Source organism: Enhydra lutris, unplaced genomic scaffold, assembly GCF_002288905.1.
Source record: "Enhydra lutris kenyoni isolate GAN:26980312 unplaced genomic scaffold, ASM228890v2 scaffoldscaffold50, whole genome shotgun sequence".
In the NCBI taxonomy this organism is placed as follows: Eukaryota; Metazoa; Chordata; class Mammalia; order Carnivora; family Mustelidae; genus Enhydra; species Enhydra lutris.
The window spans coordinates 12668688-12684822 of NW_019154134.1; the positions used below are offsets into that span (position 1 = coordinate 12668688).

The 16135-nt window shown below is 40.4% G+C and overlaps 1 protein-coding gene across 3 annotated transcripts in view; it reads left to right on the top strand.

Moving 5' to 3' along the window:
- Positions 1 to 16135, top strand: part of LOC111156937 (importin 11) — a 198945-nt gene that overhangs the window by 201 nt on the left and 182609 nt on the right. The window lies entirely within an intron of this gene.

Below are 16135 nucleotides of genomic sequence, written 5' to 3' on the forward strand. Positions count from 1 at the left end.
AGTGGAAGGGAGGTGTGGGTTGGGCAGCGGAGACCGGAGAGGCGAGGGAAGAACGTGGGGCAGCCCGCAGACGAGGGATAGAAGTAACGCGGCGAGGGCGGCCTGCAGGATTGACTCTCTGCGTAACCCTAGGAACCATTAGGAGCTGGGGGCTGGCCAAGTCAGCCCCGGGGTGGGGGGAGGATTTGTCGGGGAGGAATCGGGGTGCAGGGAGGCAGGGACTGGGTTCCAAGATGAGAAGAGCATAGGGTGCCCATTGTGGCTGCGGTTGTTGGCCAGGGTGGTGCATTTGCCCTTGGGGGATAGGTGGTGCAAATTTTGAGAGACGTGGACATCTTTAGTATAAAACTAGTGTATGTTGTTATTGCACAATCTACATTGATGCTAATAGCGATACTGTGAAAGCTTTAATTAAACGTTAGACCCTTCCTTGCCTTTAATGAACAGGTGAAGGAAGTTACACATTTTCAGAGGGGAGCCGCTTGCTGAGGTATGGCCGCCAGTGCTCAAACCCAGCGACTTCTGCAGCTTTATATTGGGGGTATTTGTGATTCAGCAAAACTATTTTGAGGCCCATTGCACTTGTCATTCTTATTTATTCTTTTGTTACATAGTGGGGAATGAGGAAAGTATTGTTTGTAAGTGACTTGACTAAATTAATTTAGGTAGAAGTGGTAAATTGCCTGCGGGTGCCAAGATTGCAATTGACGTACCTCCTCTCCACCCCAATATAAGCGAGCTCAGTTGTAGGGAGGTGTAGTGCCTTTGAGAATTGGATATTCTTCACAAGAGGGTAAGAGCAGTTTACAGCCATATATATATTTTTTTTCTTGGATAGGGGGTTCACTCCATTTTAACGTTATTTTAAGCTTCTCTTTTCAGCTTAGAGGCTTCAGGTTAAGGGGAGAGTGACTATAAGGCTTCCGTTGTATGACACCTTTTCTTTTATCTTTGCTCACTGAAGATTGCTTTGAGATTAGAATGAAAATCCCTGTTGGTTGTGAATGGATTGTGGAATTTTTTCCTCCTGTAACCTAGTATAGGGAATAGTAAAAATGGTTTAATTATAGCAATAGTTTGGCCATATATTATAGCCCTCAGTCAGCTGGGCTGTCTATGTCCTAGTTAGATTTCCTAGAGCAGAAGAAAATTCTCATCACGAATGAATTCAATCATGGCAATAGGATTGGAGGTTCTAAACAAATATATGAAGATTATTTGGTAATTAGTATAAAAGTATTGAAGTCTTGTGCCATTGACAAAGTTTACATTCAGGATCAAACCATAATGCAAAAGAATCCTTGTAGGCATGTGGCAGTTAAAATGTACTGAAGACTTTTCCAGAGCTAAATATGTTTTTGTAGATACCAAAATATTTATGTTTTGGGAAAGGAAATATGACTAGATGGATTTTGACCTTTGTGTTGTATGTATGTTCATATATATTTGCGTTTGTATTTATATTTATTGTAGTCCTTGACGTATATTTGACGTACAATGTTGTGTTAGTTTCAGGTGTACAACACAGTGATTTGACAATTCTGTACAGTATACCGTGCTCACCATGATAAGTGTCATTACTATCTGTCACCATGCAGTGTTGTTACAGTATTAGTGACCGTATTTCCTGTGTTGTACTTTTCACCCTGTGACTTATTTATTTTATAACTGTAGGTTTGCACCCTTTAATCCCCTTCACCCATTTCGGTGCATTGGTATTTAATCTTGCTTCTCTTAATATGATGTTATTGATTCCAGTATTACTCATTTCTGTCTTTTCCTATCTGCACCAAATGAGGACTATCATCAAGTTAATTTCAGAGTGTTTTAGGGAATGGCAAGACATACTTAGTGCAGGTGTGAGTCTGGAGCGATGTTGTTTAGTTTTCTTAATATCAGGCTGATTACAGATAAGCCCAAAATTACACGCTTTGCAGAGCTTGTGCTGGATCTGCACCCTTGCTACTCAAAACGTGGTGCATGGCATCACCTCAGCGTTTGTTCAGAATGCGGAAGCTCAGGCTTAACCCCGAACCTAATGAACCAGAACCTGCATTTAACAAGCTCTCCTGATGATGAGAATTTATATTAAAGCTTGAGACATACTGCTTTGGTTGAAATAAGTTGGAAGACTGAGGTCATGCATACACCTGCATAAAAATCACAGCATTTATTTTGATCAGAAGCAGTCTTTTGCTGATTATCAAGTCTGATTCATTTGGTTGAAGAAACTTGAGACCCAGCAATGGTAAGTGACTTGCATGAGGTCGCATAATTAAATTCATAACCCAGGTTCTGACTTATACCAGTGCTTTTGTTTTGCTAGTTACTCCTTTAATAAAATGGAACTATTCATTGAATGAGAGTTAGGTATTCATTCCACAACAAACATTGATCGAGTAATGGACAAGCAGCCCAATAATTCTGTGTGTTGCTGGTAACTGCTCTTTCCGATAGTGGTTATGAACCCACCACCTTCCCCCCTTACTCTTTTGTGGATGAGGTCACTTCTTCACAGAGGAAATGAAATACATTGGTGGGAAACAATTGTTTTTTGTCCTCTTTCACCTTTAAACAAGTCAACTGTCTGTTCATCTCTCATTGTGCTCTGAGTTTTTTCTCCTCAGGGACAATGTTTCCTTGATGTATTGTATTAGTTTTTTAGGGCTCCTGTGAGAGAATACCACAGACTGGGTGGCCTAAGCAATGCAAAATTATTTTCTCACAGTTCTGGACACTAGAGGTCCAAGATCTGGGTTCCAGCAGGAGTGATTTCCTCTGAGGCTTTTCTCTTTGACTTACAGACGCACCTTTGTGCACGAGAATCTCTGGTGTCTCTCTCTTTTTTTTTCTTTTTAAAGATTTTATTTATTTATTATAGAGAGGTAGCTAGAAAGAGGGAACACAAGCGCAGGGGAGCTGGAGAGGGAGAAGCAGGCTCCCCATTGAGCAGGGAGCCTGATAATGGGGTTCGATCCCAGGATACTGGGATCATGACCTGAGCTGAAGGCAGACACTTAACGACTGACCCACCCAGGCGCCCCTGGTGTCTCTCCTTCTTATTAGAATACCACTCTGTTGGATTAGGCCCCACTCTGATGACCTCTTTTTTTTTTTTTTTTTTTAAAGATTTTATTTATTTATTTGACAGAGGGAGACACAGTGAGAGAGGGATCTGAAGCAGGGGGAGTGGGAGAGGGAGAAGCAAGCTTCCCGCGGAGCAGGAAACCCGATTGGGGGCTCCATCCCAGGACCCTGGGATCATGACCTGAGCCGAAGGGAGACGCTTAACGACTGAGCCACCCAGGAGCACCTCTGATGACCTCATTTTAACTTAATCACCTCTCCAAAAATCTTACCTCCAATACGGAGGGTTCTGGGGCTTTGGGCTCCAATGTGTGAATTTTGGGGGAATACATTTCAGTCCATAACACTTGGTTACTCCCTTTTTACTCTCAGCTAACTCTAACTTATTAAGATTTAAACACATTTATCTTAAATACACTCTCTTCACTCTAGATTCCTCTTCAGTTTCATCTCTATTTCCTTTGAGTGTCTGGAATATTGATCTCTTTGTTGTGAAGTCTAGTAGAATCTTTTCCATCATTTGACATTTTGAGTAGTTGTCCTCTTTGAAATTCTCTTATGCTTCTGGGACCCTGTGGGTTCCTTATTTTCCTCTTGTGTCTTGGTCAGTCTTTTCTTGGTGTATTTTTTTCTGATACTTCAGATCCTCCTTTCACACTGAGGCCCGGTCTTCTGCTCTTGCCTCTGCCTGCTCTTGAATGGTCTTATCTCTGGTGACAGCAACCACAGTCTTTATTTTTAGACTAACAAATCTCTGTCTCTTTAGCACATATTACTCTTCAACTCTGACACATTGTGGTTGTCTTAAGATACTTTAAGTTCAACTCAAAAATTGCTTTTCTCACTTCTCAAGTTACTTCTTTTCCTTCTGTGATCATTGTCCTTCATTTGGAGATGCCCCAAGTCTTAACTTTTCCCTCTTATTACCCTTGAATGCTACCCACTCCCCAAGCCCCTAATCTTTTACTAAATCTTGTTCTACATCTTTCATCCATTTTTCCCTGCAGCAACCACCTTGGTTCAGACTATCATTATGAGGACTTTCGTGTAAACACTCTAAGTAATTTCCTTTCTCCTAAGAGTGGCTATCAATCCCCCTTTACCCTTCTTTTTTTTTTAATAGGCAGATTGTATGGTTTTTCTGCAGTCTTTCCATTCAGGCTTTCAGATTAAAATCCAAACTACCAAATTTAGGAAATACAGACCTTAGTGATTTGGACCTTGCTTGCTCCTTTCCTTTTCCCTTTCCCTTCCCTTTCTTTTTCTTTCTCTCTCTCTCTTTCTTTCTTTCGATTTTATTTATTTATTTGACAGAGACAGAGAGAGCATAAGCAGGGGGAGTGGAAGAGGGAGAGGGAGAAGCAGATTCCCCGCTGAGCAGAGAGCCCAACATGGGACTCAGTTCCAGGACCCTGGGATAATGACCTGAACTGAAAGCAGATGCTTAACCTACCGAGGCACCCAGCCCCTGCTTTTTGCTTTCTTCTGCTGTTTTCTGCCTCACATTATTCTGTCATGCTGAACTATTTTCAATTATTCAGGAGTGTTAGAATGTTTTTTATTTTATTTTTTAAAAAATATTTTATTTATTTGACAGACAGAGATCACAAGTAGGCAGAGAGGCAGGCGGGGGGTGGGGGGGATGCAGGCTCCCTACTGAGCAGAGAGCCCAATGCAGAGTCTGATGTGGGACTTGATCCCAGAACCCTGAGATGATGACCTGAGCCGAAGGCAGAGACTTAACCCACTGAGCCACCCAGGTGCCCCATATTTTTTAAAATTGAGACATTAATATGGTATGTGTCTTCTGCCTAGATTGTACCCATCATCTGTTTGACAAACACTCATAACATAATCATTTGGGTAACTCCTGTTCTACTTTCATGACCCAGCATAAATGCTGTCTTATTCCCCTTTCCTGCCCACCAGGCTTTAACCAGCCTGCTTACACTGAGTTAGGTCTTCCACTGAAGTTCTTCCAAAACAGCTTTGTTGTCTTTTCCTCTTCAGAGTTGAATGCCAAGATTCTTTTGGTTTGTTTTGTGTGATCTAATCTAAGCCATGTATTAATTATATTATTAATTAATTATATTATTGTATCTTCTGCTATAACCAAAGGGATGGAAGATCAGTATAGTGGTCATCATTTGTTAGAAATAAAGAAGGTGAGTTTAAGTTTCCATTTACTTTTCTGGTCCCTGTGCAGAGTCATGGTCCAGACCAGGGCTGTGGTCCCCACTCGATAGTGGTCTGCATTCTGTTTTTTCATCTTCATAGCCAGTCAGTCAGAAGTGGATTTTCACATAAGAGTTATGGAATAAAGTATGATTACCGTCTCCCCAGGGAAAGGCCTTGAACCCGATATGGATTTGGAGATAGGTGATGAACTAAAATCTCTTGTGCTGTTGTGATGCAACTTTGGGAAGATGCTTACTCTCATGTCTGGGAGCACCATAGAGTAGATGAGGGCGTTCCACATGTGAGCGGAGCCTTTCTTGCCCTGGATGCCACTTGACAAGGACCATCCCAGTTGGGCCCTAGACCAGCCTAGCAGCCTGGAAACCCAGGACCCAGCCACTGCTGCCATTTTTTTTTTTTTTTAATTTTATTTATTTATTTGACACAGAGAGAGATCACAAGCAGGCAGAGAGGCAGGTGGAGAGAGAGAGGAGGAAGCGGGCTCCCGCTGAGCAGAGAGCCCGATGCGGGGCTTGATCCCAGGACCCGAGATCATGACCTGAGCCGAAGGCAGAAGCTTTAACCCACTGAGCCACCCAGGCGCCCCTACTGCTGCCATTTTTGAACTGAACTTCAAAGACTCTTACTTCATTTTATTTTATTTTTTATCTCTCAGAGTAGTGACTGGACAATAGAAACTCCTTTGTTGAGTACTGTGAATGCAAGTTGTATGACCAGAGAGTTGAAACAAGGTAGATTGTTAAATACTCTGGAGGTGAGGTTGAGTTGGCTTGAAAAGTCAGAGGTGGGTTCATTTTTGTGACTTTATACAATTATAAGCAGAGATTGTGATTTAGTGATTGAATTCACTTATTTAACAAATATTCAGTCATTGCTTTCATATGTGCCAGGTACTTTCTTAGATTCTAGCAATATGCCTTTGAGGAAATTGAAGTTCTGGTCTCTGAATCTTAAGTTCTAACTGGGGGATTCAGGACAATAAACACATAGATATTAGAATGTCAAATAGTTAAAAGGGTTGTGCAGAAAAATTAAGAAAGATATCCGGACCAGAGGGATTCTGGGTTGAAGGGTCAGGTAGTTTAAAATCGGTGGTAAGGGATTATCTACTTGATGAATTGATAACTTGAGCAAAGACTGATTTGAAGTTAAAGAACAAGACACGCAGATACCTAAGGGCAAGAGTTTTCCAGTCAGAGGAAACCAGTTCTACAAGATAGAATTGATGTATCTATTCCACTGTAGATGGACACATCTTGTCTCTTGTTTCTTATTATAGACAACTCCCAAGATGAGCCCCCTTTACCCTTGTCTCCTCCCTATAAGCCAGTGTGGGAGTTTCTTTGGTTATAGCACCGATGTGGAACTGCTGGGTCATAGGATATACCATGTTTGTCGTAAGATACACATGTGCACACACGTGTACACACACACTCTTAAGTTTATGAGAGATGGCAGGAACGCTCTCAAGTCGTTGTACCAATGTATGCTCTTAGCAGCAGTGCATAAGGGTCTCTATTTCCATATGTTCTTGCTAGTGTTGAGTATTTCTGGACTTTTAAATTTTTGCTAATCTGATGATTGTAAAGTAATAGCTCTGTTTTTTAGATTTGTAGTAAGCAGTAAGGTAGCATGTCTTCTGATGTTTATTATCCATCTGGCTTTTTCTGTTCATGAATTGTCTATACCCTTCGCCCAATTTTTTTTTATATTTCTTGTTTTGTTGATTTACAAGGGTTTGTTGTATATTCTGTATAATAATTCTTTGTCTAGTTTTTATTTATTTTTAAAGATCTTATTTATTTATTTGACAGAGATAGACACAGCGAGAGAGGGAACACAAGCAGGGGGAGCAGGAGAGGGAGAAGCAGGCTTCCTGCTAGGCAGGGAGCTGGATGCGGGGCTGGATCCCAGAACGCAGGGATCACGACCTGAGCTGAAGGCAGCCACTTAACCGACCAAGCCACCCAGTGTTTCTGTTTAGTCATTTAAAACGTCTTCCAAGTTTTACCTTGTTAATGTTGCCTATGATATTTTCATTGACTCCATTAATTTTTGGTTTTCATTTTTTATGTAATATAATTGAGCAGGAAATTGAGCCACAGTCTCGTATTTTGGTTCGCAAGTCTAAAACTAAAAAAAAAGAAAAAAAAATCACATCAGTTAATTTCACTTGAGGTATTATTGGACAGCCGTGTGATGAAAATGAAAAATGTGGTAGTCAGTAGAGTGTTGGGTTAGCATAGTAGACTTGTAAACTAGTTCTAGAAATGTTGCTGATAAGGCTGGGACTTTAGAGAAGTCACAGTTTATCCCCTTAACCTCTTTGGGATGCAATTTCTTGGTCAGTAAAACAAAATGCTTAAATCAGATACGCAGTTGGCCGCTGACCAATATGGGTTTGAAATCTGTGGGTCCACTTATAGGTATATTTTGTTTGATACTCTACAGTACTATAAATGTATTTTGTCATCCTTACAATTATCTTAATAATACATGTCACTTAAAACAACAGTCGTTACTATTTTTTTTTTTTTTTAAGATTTTACTTATTTATTTGACGGACAGAGTTCACAAGTAGGCAGAGAGGCAGGCAGTGAGAGAGGGGAAAGCAGGCTCCCCCTGGAGCAGAGAGCCCAATGCGGAGCTCGATATCAGGACCCTGAGACTGACCTGAGCCTAAGGCAGAGGCTTAACCCATTGAGCCACCCAAGCACCCCAACAGTTGTTATTGTTAAACCTTCTCCTCGTTAGGTTATTAGTTAAACTTCTGGGGAGTCAAAAGTTACAGGCATTGTTTGAGGGTCAACTATATTTACCTCTTAGAGAACTGATTTGATAAATGGCTCCAAGGTGATAGAAAAATTATTTTCATGATCAAAAACATTATTTCAATGATAAAATGTATTCTAGTTCCTAGTTGTGGGGACATTGATGTCATGCAGCCCGTGTACCTTTTGATGAATGAGCTTTTATAAATGCAGTGACTCCTTATACTAGACTCTTGCAAGAATGAGATTTTTTGTTCTAAATGATTTGTCCCCCCCCCTTTTTTAAAGGTTTTATTTATTTATTTGACAGAGAAAGAGAGTGCATACAAGCAGGACAGAGCAGCAGGCAGAGGGAGAAGCAGTCTTCCCACTGAGCAGAGAGCTGACTGGTGGAGAGGGGGGCTCGATCCCAGGACCCCAGGATCAGGACGTGAGCCGAAGGCCGATGCTTAACCGACTAAGCCACCCAGGAATCTCTAGAATGAGATTCTTTTAAGACAGTGTTATAGACCGTGATATCCTGCACCAGTAGTTGGCAACTATCAATCAAAGTTGTATGTGTTTGGAGAAGACGGATGATCCCTTAGCACTTAGTGAAAGGTTCTCCTAAACTTAAATCCAGTCAGAGTCTATTAAATTTAGGCTGTGTTATTACTCCAGTTCATAGAACAGTATCTTGCTCAAAATCTAGCTTACTGCCTTCCCTTCCTTTTTTTTTGTTTTACATAATAAAAGGAACTTTAAAGCCAATCACCATAATTGCTCTTTTGTAGTTTTTATACACATGTGGTTTTTGTTTGTTTCAACTAAAGAGATGTTAAAGAGGGTGATGAGATGTTAAAGAGGGTGATAGTGACTGTAATTGAGGCCTCGGGACTGGCAGTACCTTGCTGGGAGTCACTGTTGTTTAGGATAAGCTTTTTTTTTTTTTCCTTAAGATTTTATTTATTAGAGAGAGAGCGTGAGCAAGCATGAATGGGTGGAAGGGTGGAGGGGCAGAGGGAGAGGGAGAAACAGACTTCCCGCTGAGCAGGGAGCCTGATACAGGGCTCAATCCCAGGACCCTGGGATCATGACCTGAGCTGAAGGCAGGTGTTTAACCTTCTGAGCCCAGGTGCCCCAAGGATAACTTTTTTTTTTTTTAAGAGTGTATTTATTTATTAGATAGAGATCACAAGTAGGCAGAGAGGCAGCAGAGGGGCGGTCAGGGGTGGGGGAGGAACAGGCTCCCTGCTGAGCAGAGAGCCTGATGCAGGGCTGGATATCAGGACCTTGGGATCATGACCTGAGCCAAAGGCAGAGGCTTAACCCACTGAACCACCCAGGCACCCCTCGGATAAGCTTTTTAACTTTTCCTATTAGGAAGTACTCAGTCATGAGGGGCATTAGTATATACTGAGTAGGCAAGAGATTTATTGCAGTTTATCAGTGCCATTTTACTAAAAACTAGTGAGACACACACATTTGGGTTTATTGGACTGAACTTCTCTTATAAGCTATCTTTTGGTCCTGTTTACTGTCTTCTTAAGTACTGTATATAGTTTGCCCATTTATTTCCCTATCTCTGCCAGTACATTATACTTTCTGTAAGTGGCAGGGATTTTTTTGTCTTTCTGGTTCATTCATACATTTGAAGTGCATAGAATGATACTTGGCACTTGTAGGTGTTCAGTAAATGAATGAATGAATGAATGAATGTAGAAAAATTAATGTAAAGTGAATAAATATCAGAAAGTTGATAGAGGGCACAGGATTAGAGCAAAGGGTATTAGTATTTAGTATTTAGTATTTAGCAAAGGTATTGCTAAATTTTGCTGCCTTGATGTGCCCCATTTCTCTCTTTCTTTCTTTCTTAGAGAGAGAGAGAGAGAGAGAGGAGGGGGCAGAGGGGGAGGAGAGAGAGACTCTTAAGCAGGCACCACACCCAGGACGGAGATGACTCAGATCGTTCAATCTCATGAACCTGAGATCATGATCTGAGCTGAAATCAAGAGGTGGGCGCTCAGCCGACTGTGCCACCTAGGCACTCCAGTGTGCTGCATTTCAGTAGCTGAAGATACTGATTGGACTGTTCATTCATTCACTGTGTGGCTCAAACTCATGACCTAGAGACCTAGAGTGGCATGCTCTTCCATCTGAGCTACCCAGGCTCACTCCTGTTTTACCTTTTCTAGGTTTGCCTTCCACCCTTAGAAGTTATGGTCACATTATTTCTTTGTTCAGTTCATCAGATATTTACTGAGCATTGCTGTATCCCTGACATGGTACTAGTTGCTGGCATATATAGATGAATCAGGACAATTTTTGCCTTTAAGCAGCTTGTGATTTTGTAGATGGGATGCAAGTAAATAAGAAGTAGGTGTAACAATAGAAGTACATACTGTATAGAATAAAGAGTGTGAGAGAAGGAGTGCTTTACTGTCTAGCTCAGTTGTGCTTCTCCAGAGGAGGTGATGTTAGCTGTGAACAACAGCTTTAATCTGTGTCATGGTCTGTTAGCTACCATTTAAAAAAAAAAATACCCCAAAGTAGAAGTATATAATGAACCTCTGCCTACCTGTCAACCAGCTTTAACAATTATCAGTCATGGGGTCAGTCTTTTTTCATGTTACCTCCATCTAACTTCCCTTCTAAGTATGTTCTTAAAGAGATCTAGGAGTTTGCTTTGGTTTAGATTTAACTAATTCTTTTGGCAAGATGCTTTCTTGTATTTTGAGACTTTGGTTTCTCAGAATAATAAAATGTCAGGGCACCTGGCTGCCTCAGTCAGTAGAGCATGTGACTCTTGATCTTGGGGTCAGGAGTTTGAGCCCTACATTGGGCATAGAGGTCACTTAAAAAATAAACAAATAAAATATTTTAAAGTAATAAAATGTCCCTTTAAGTGTCCTAAAACAACTTTTCTGTTTTGATTATCTTTAAATTTTTCCCTGGTCTTCACGGAAATTTATTCCTCTTTAGGGAAATGCTCTAGTAATACATGGTCAATACTGTATTGCTTATATTTTTCATCTTTTTCTTCCAGGAGGAAAATCAGGAGCTTTCAAGTTATTAATAACACTTGTTCAGGTGCATGTATCTGGCCATTCTTTTCTTTCTTTCTGAATATTTACATTTCTCTTCAGTGTGGGTTCTGCAGTGCTTTTCTCACTAGCGGATTTTATCCCTTTCTATCACTCTGATTCTTCCTGTTCCACAGTTTCTCAGTCATATTTTGTTAGAACATTGTTTACACTATTACATTTTCTTAAATTCCATCATATTTACTTTGTGTAAAGCTCAGAACACATTCATGTCTTCATCTCCCATTATCTTTTGATAGAGAGTATTTTTTTTCTTTTAAGATTTTATTTATTCATTTGACAGACAGAGATCACAAGTAGGAAGAGAGGCAGGCAGAGAGCGAGGAGGAAGCAGGCTCCCCGCGGAGCAGAGAGCCCGATGTGGGGCTCGATCCCAGGACCCTGGGATCACGACCCGAGCCGAAGGCAGAGGCTTTAATCCACTGAGCCACCCAGGCATGCCTAGAGAGTATTTTTAATCATGTAGTATTTAACTACGAAAGTAGAGACAGTGCCACAAGGAAGTTCTTTGGTGGTCATGTTTTGTTTGCTTCAGGGTGAGGTCTTCATGACATTATTTTTATGCCCCTATTCATTTCTTTCCCTCAGAGCCTCTCTTTTCAGCATTCTTTTTTGAACCCTGAAAACCCTTGCTCTATTTCCAGATGGTTGTTTTGGCCAAGTGGTCACTGAGAACGCCAGTGTACTCTTCTTCCCCTGGCTCTCCTTGAGGGGAAGAAGGATTAGGATGCTGGGAACATACTGTTTGGGGTGTGGTATGGACTTCTTACCATCAGGTGGCACTACAGGTTACTTGATTTCTTTTTATATCTTTAGTAGGACTAATAGATCTAGTAGTTTGTTACCTGCTAAAGAAACAAACTGATGTAGACACTGGGATGCAGAATACTTAGAAATGAAATTAAAGACGGTTTTGCTAACAATTAGAAATTTGTTTTCCTTTTATGTAATAGTTGTGTACTGTATGCAATATACGAAGCTTGAAGGAAAGGAAATAATAAATATGAATTTTCAGATTAGTTTAATTTTTCTCAGATGTTAAATCTTTTTTTTCTTTTTTAAAAAATATTTTATTTATTTATTTGACAGAGAGATCAAAAGCAAGCAGAGAGGCAGGCAGACAGAGAGGGGGAAGCAGGCCTTCTGCTGGGCAGAGAGCCCAATGTGGGGCTCTATCCCAGGATCCTGAGACATGACCTGAGCTGAAGGCAGAGGCCTAACCCACTGAGCCACCCAGGCACCCCTCAGATGTTAAATATCTTAAAATACAGTTTTCATAAACCAAATAGTAAGAATATTAAATGCCTTGTAGAGATGACTACTTGAAACTGCAGTTTGACTACAACACTCAGTGTCCTGTGAGTGAGGACGGTTGTCTTTTTGGTAAATGTCGCCATTACAAATTCAGGTAATATGGCAGAACTGTTGCTTATCTACTTCTTGCAACTGAAAGATGAAGTTTTAAAGTTTTCTCTCGTGAACTGTTGACAGTGCAATAATTGACCACATTACTTACTTCACTGTGGTATCTTTAATATATTGCCATGATTTTTTGGTATGTACTTGACGAGAAATAAATGAGGATTTGCAGCTCTTGAGAATTTGGGATGTTTTAGGACAGGAAAGAGAAATCAAGCAAATACTCCCATGGAAATTCAGAGCAGATATAAAGGGAAAAATCTGGACCTTTTAAAAAGGTGTTTTTTTCATCACTAAGGTTAAATTTTTAGACTAAAAGAATCCATATAACCTCTGGGACTACCTTAGCACAACAACTGTTTACAGTTTGATGTGTTTCTTGTTTGTCTTTTATTCCTAGGTGTTTTTATATTTGTATAGTCTTTTTTTTTATATTTGTATAGTCTTATACCTATATTTTATGTAGCACTTATTATTTGACATCATAGATATTTCTCTAATTACAAAACAGACCAAAAGAGAGTATTTTTAAGTCCTGGTTTAGGAGTCCTGATTTATTTTAAGTCCTGATTTAAAGCTTACTTATAGTGTCTGTCACCAAGCAAGAATTTGTAGGTCCTTTGAAACTCTTGATTAGGTAGAATATATTTTAGCAGCAGAGAAGGGAAAACAAGGAACTATCTCCTCTCCTTGTTACATATGTATTGTTGCATATCTTTTACTCCATGGTAGATCAGTCTTTGACAGTCTGCATGAAGTACATGGCGAATGCTTCAGTAGCCCTGGTGATTCTTTAACTTGAGGGTATTTCAAGATCTGTGGAACTCTGGTCAAAATCCATAGGAAGTGTTATTAACATACAGTATGAAGGGATGCTAAACCACCTATAATGTGTGCACAGAGAAGAATTTTCTCGTTCAGACTGAAATGGCCTCTGTCAAGAAACACAAGTGAATTTGAATGGTGCGATATGGATTTGAATGGGGCTAGTATCTTTGGAATCTCCTTGGTTTGTGTCACAAATCGTATGTGCTTTCATCTTGCTTTTGTTTCTTGAACAAGTAATCTTCCTAGTTCTGAACTGACATCAGTTATGGCTGTCGATACTCCAGCCACATGTTTTTTACTTCTTTAGTTACTTCCTTGTTTCTTGCTGACTTTGGCGTTTACATAGTCAAAGCTTTTTAAAAAACCCAGACAGTTTTATTAAGGTATAATGCACAGACCATACAGTTCACTAACTGAAGGTGTCCAATTCAGTTGTTTTAGTGCATTCGCAGAGTTGTGCGACTGTCACTACAATTTTAGAACATTTTCATCAACCCAAATAGATACTGCATCCCAGTCAGCAGTCACTCCACATTTTCCCCCAATCCTCCAGCCTAGACAACCACTTATATACTTTTTATTTTTATAAATTTGTCTGTTTTGGACTTTTCAATAAAAGAGTTCTCATGTGGTCTTTGTGACTGGCTTCTTTCACCTAGCATCATGTTTTCAGGGTTCATTCGTGGTGTGGCATGTTGCAGGATTTCAGTCCTTTGATTGTCAGATACTGTTCCATTGGATGGAAATACTGCATTTGAGCTGTTTTCACTTTTTGCTGTTATAATGTTGCTATTAACATTTTTGTACAAATGTACAACAAATGTAGATATAAATCTTCATTTCTCTTGGGTATATACCAAGAGGTAGAATTTTTTTTTTTTTAAAGATTTTATTTATTTATTTGACAGACAGAGATCACAAGTAGGCAGAGAGGCCGGCAGAGAGAGAGAGGTGGAGGCAGGCTCCCTGCGGCGCAGAGAGCCGGATGTGGGGCTTGATCCCAGGACCCTGGGATCACGACCTGAGCTGAAGGCAGAGGCTTAACACACTGAGCCACCCAGGCGCCCCCAAGAGGTAGAATTTTTGAATCTTACACAAACTCTTTAAGATTTTGAGACACTGACAGGCTTCCAAAGTAGCTACACCACTTTACATTTGCACCAGCAGTGCGTGAGAGTTCCAGTTTTTCCACAGCTTCACCAGTACCTTGTATTATGTCTTTTTGATTGTAGCCATACTAGTGGTTTTGATTTCTGTTTCTCTAATGGCTAATGACGTTAGGCATCTTTTCATGTTTATAGACCATCTATTTATCTTTGTAGAACTGTGTATTCAAATCCTTTGCCTTTTTTTAATAAACTTTTTTTTTTAAGAACAGTTTTAGGTTTACACTTAATTAAGAGTAAGGTACAGAGAGTTCCAACATACTCCCTGCCCCTACACATGCACATTCTCCTCCATTACCACCATCACTCACCATAATGGTACAGTTTTTCACCAAGGTTGAACCTACTTTGACATATCATAATCACTCATAGCACATAGTTTCCTTAAGGGTTCACCTTTGGTGTTGTGTGTTCAGTGGGTTTGGACAAAGGTATAATGACATATATCTATCATAGAGAATTTTCACTGCCTTAGGGATCTCTGCTCTGCCTATTTATCTCCCCTCCCATCCAACTGATCTTTTCATTGTATCTAGTTTTGGCTTTTCTAGAGTGTTAGTTGAAGTCCTACAGTAGGTAGCCTCTTAGATTGGCTTCTTGCACTTAGTGATATGTATTTTAGTTTACTCCATGTCTATATATTTTAGTTTCCTCCATGGTCTTTTCATGGCTTGATAATTTCTTTTTAGCACTGAGTAATATTCTCTTGTCAGCATATACCATAGTTTGTTTATTTGTTCACCTACTGAAGGATATCTTGGTTGCTTCTAAGTTTTGGCAGTTACAAATAATGCTGTATAAACATATGTGCAGTTTTTTTTTTTTAAACAAACTTTTTTTTTTAAGATTTTTTTTTTTTTTATTTATTTGACAGAGAGAGAGAGAGAGATAGAGAGATATCACAAGTAGGAAGAGAGGCAGACAGAGAGAGAGGAGGAAGCAGGCTCCCGCTGAGCAGAGAGCCCAATGCGGGGCTCGATCCCAGGACCCTGGGACCATGACCTGAGCCGAAGGCAGAGGCTTTAACCCGCTGAGCCACCCAGGTGCCCCATATGTGCAGTTTTTTTGTGGACATAGTTTTCAACTCCTTTGGGTAAATAGCAAAAAGTGCAATTGCTGCATTTTATAGTTAGAGTATGTTTACTTTTTTTTTTTTTTTAAGATTTTATTTATTTATTTGACAGAGATCACAAGTAGGCAGAGAGAGAGGTGGGGGAAGCAGCTTCCCTTCTGAGCAGAGAGCCTGACGCGGGGCCTGATCCCAGGACCTTGAGATCATGACCAAGCCAAAGGCAGAGGCTTTAACCCACTCAACCACCCAGGTGCCCCTCTCCTCTGGCTTTTTTAAATTGGAAGTCGAGTCTAGAGTCGTGGTTAGTTTTTTTTTCTTTTTTTTCCTTTTCTTAGATTTTATTTATTTGACACAGAGAGAGAGAGAGCATAAGCAGGGGGAATGGCAGGCAGAGGGAGAGAGAGAAGCAGGCTCCCCACTGAGCAGAGAACCTGACACCGGGCTCGATTCCAGGAGCCTGGGATCGTGACCTGAGCCAAAGACAGACACTTAACCGAATGAGCCACCCAG